Source organism: Brassica oleracea, chromosome C1 (assembly GCF_000695525.1).
Source record: "Brassica oleracea var. oleracea cultivar TO1000 chromosome C1, BOL, whole genome shotgun sequence".
Classification (NCBI taxonomy): domain Eukaryota; kingdom Viridiplantae; phylum Streptophyta; class Magnoliopsida; order Brassicales; family Brassicaceae; genus Brassica; species Brassica oleracea.
The window spans coordinates 4,423,444-4,426,675 of record NC_027748.1 but is presented as its reverse complement, the minus strand read 5'-3'; the positions used below and the strand labels follow the sequence as shown (position 1 = coordinate 4,426,675).

The 3,232-nt window shown below is 34.5% G+C and overlaps 1 long non-coding RNA gene across 1 annotated transcript; it reads right to left on the bottom strand.

Annotated features, from left to right (window-relative positions):
• Window positions 1–34: 34 nt before the first annotated feature.
• Window positions 35–1,381, bottom strand: LOC106294830. The gene is made up of 4 exons (XR_001260913.1): window positions 1,239–1,381; window positions 854–1,139; window positions 616–759; window positions 35–503 (listed from the first exon to the last, which is right to left on the bottom strand). It is a non-coding gene; the product is annotated as an uncharacterized LOC106294830 (long non-coding RNA).
• Window positions 1,382–3,232: the final 1,851 nt, after the last annotated feature.

Here is a 3,232-nt window from a genome sequence, read left to right as displayed (position 1 = left end):
TTTGACCAGATCTGGAATTTAAGAGTTTAATACATTGTCTTTCAAAATTCTAGTCAGATTCGATTTACTAAGTCTATCTTTAATACATTCATATGTCTCTTTCTATTCCTCAAGTAGTATAAATATGTAAACACTTCTATCAATAAAATCATTCCATTTTCTTTCAACTTCTTTTTGAGTCTTTACTCTTTGTTCTTTGTTTAGAACTTTTCTAGTTTTCTTGGTGTGGCTAGCTCCAAGCGAACGCCCTTGTCCGTTGGTCTTGTGAGTCATATCAAGCAACGGTTCAAGATTGCCTCTTTGTTGGACCGGTGAGTCACATCCGGCAACAATCTGGTTCGGGAATATCAAAGGCCACTCCGCAACCTTTGTGCGACCCCTCATTCCATCAGTTCTCCTCTTGGAGTTCATATCTTTTCTCAAAATCCGGTCGAGTGATCCTTCCCTATTTTTGGGCGTATCAGGCAGGGAAGGGCCCAGACAACTAGTTGTTGTTCAGTCTCCTATTTGAAAAAAAAAAAACAATACGTTACGAGGTAAGATGGTTTTATTGAACTTATCAAATCATTACATTTGTGAACATGACTGAAGAAAAGAGTAAAAGAAGAAACTCACAGATATTGAAGACTGCTTAGATGCTCTACGGAAACAGGGATCTCGTCGGAGAATCTGTTGTTGGAGAGATCCAAAGTTTGTAACTTTGGAAGTAAACCAATCTCCGGAGGGATTTTGCCGGATATGTTGTTACTCTGCAATGACCTTCACAAACAAAAGGAGAACCAATAATATTTAAGAAAATTGAAAGAAAAAAAAACAAAACAAGAGTGGATGGATGGAGGGTCCGAGGTTGTACACTTGTCGGAGATTTGTGAGGTTTCCGATGGACTCAGATAGAGTTCCTGAGAAAGATTGGCTTGGAGCTACTCTACACAATTGGAGGGAGAAAGAGTTACATTAATGAACTCCATATAGAACAGAGGAACGGAAAGCAAACTCGCAGGCCAGTGACGAGGTTGTCGGAGGAGCAAGTGAATGAGTGATCATAGCCCAGCTACAAGGATCAACTGAAAACTCGTCCCAGTTGTTCAAAGCTCCATGAGGATCACGCAAACCGTTCTTTATATTTATCAACGCCTCCACTGTATAACCATTTAACAAAAATATAAAAAAAATTCCAAACATTAAAACCAAAAGGAACTATAAAGAAACTCTTTGATTTTGCTGCTGTAAAATGTTACCTTCAGGTTTTCTTGGCTCAGATGAGAGAGCAAGACTAGAGAAACAGAGAAACATCACGAACAAGTGGAGAAGATGAAGTTGATTCAACATAGTTAACACCATTGAGAAGTTTAGCTAAGATAAAGTAAACATACACTCCGAAGAGAAGAAAGACAGACAACATAAGGTTGTGCCCACAAACACACATAGAAAATTTTGATGTACTCCCTACCTAAATTTGAAATTTAATCATAAGTGATATATTTAATGATTCGAGTATATAGAGATTATTGTTTGAATATGTCAAAACGCAACAACAAGAGATAGTGAGCGGCGGTACCAAGAGAAAATGTCGCCTTGCAATAGGGAGAGAATCCACACTTGCCATTCAGGTGTGCTTTTGATTACTTCTTCTTTTGTCCCACCTTTTTCTTCCTTTCGTGTTAATTTAATCTAAAGCCCTCGTCTAATAATTACATCTTTATCTTTCTTTTTCTTATTTTATTACTTTTGAACCTTTTTCCCTATTTTTTATATTTGTAACATATCTTTTTCCCCTTTCAATCACGTCTTTGCTCAGCTTATGGGGTTAAAAAATATTACTCGACGTGAATCAGCCTTACACTCGGAAGTTGAAGCACTACAGTGGGCAATGGAAAATATGCTTCAACACTCAACATGTCAGAGCTTTGGGACGGATTGTAAGGACCTGATTGCTATGCTAGAGGAACTTCATGCTTGGCCAAGCTTTGCGACAGAATTGGAGAAGATCGAGACGCTACAGATATGCTTCCCGGAGTTCAGCATTACTCATGTCCCACGAATGCAGAATCAATTTTCAGATTTTTTAGCTAAGACTGCTAGATCCTTCCATAGGGAGTTACTTTTCATTGGTTGTTCTATTCCGAAAAATGGCCGTTTTAGGTTTAAAAAAAAAAAAAAAAAATCACGTCTTTGCTTGACTGCAAGAACATTCATGACCCCACGTTTCGAATGTATGTTTTAAATAGAGTGTTCGTATAAAATGCTACAAAATAAACTTTTTTTGACAAAAAGCTACAAAATAAACTTGACTGCAAGTTTTTGTTAAGATATACATATGAACTAATAAATAATCAATCATTCATTGCCCACTCTACATTTTCGTACGTATATGTTAGTATATAGATTTTAAATAAAAATAAAAAATCTCTTTTTTTTGTCACAGTACTAAAAAAAAATCTCATTATGTTCTGATTTTGAATAATAATTTAATTAAATATATATATGTTGTCATCACTCAGACATTGTGATTCGTAGTAGGTCTAGATTGATATCGTACAAACTTAAGATCCAAAACTAGTGGGATTAAAAATGTTGTGATCGTATAATAATAATAATGATTTCAACTATATTGACCGAAGAGATGACTTTGTTTCTCTTTATAACGTAATCATTTTGTCTAAGCATCTATACTATACTAAAAGGAGGATATAAGCTCCTCTGTCCACGTAGGCACAAAAAATCGTCCAATCAGAGAGTCCGAAGTTGTCACGTCATCTCATTTATTTTTTCGTAAAAAATGAAAAACCAATGCAAAGAAAAGGATCAAACCCGGGTTAGAATGACATGAATATATGAGAGATACCACTAAGCCATTGAGACTTTCTTGGACACATATACACATATACAAGAATCACTAAATATGTAATCACACTTTTATGTACATTTACAATAATATGAATTCAACTTTCAAGACTCCAATACATTGTTTTGTAAAAAAAATAAGTAAGTGACTAAGCTAATATATTCTTTGAAAGTGTGAGAACATTGACATATACCACAAAGAAATAGATTTTTGTTTTCGTGACAAAGTTAAGAATTTTGTAAAAGTAAGTTTAACATATAAATTTTCGTGACAAATATGAAAAAGCAAAGATTTTTGTACAATTTTGACAAAACAACTCAAAACATAGTTCTCTAATGTCTTAATAAAATATTATTTAAGGGTGCAATAATTAAATATATCAATTCA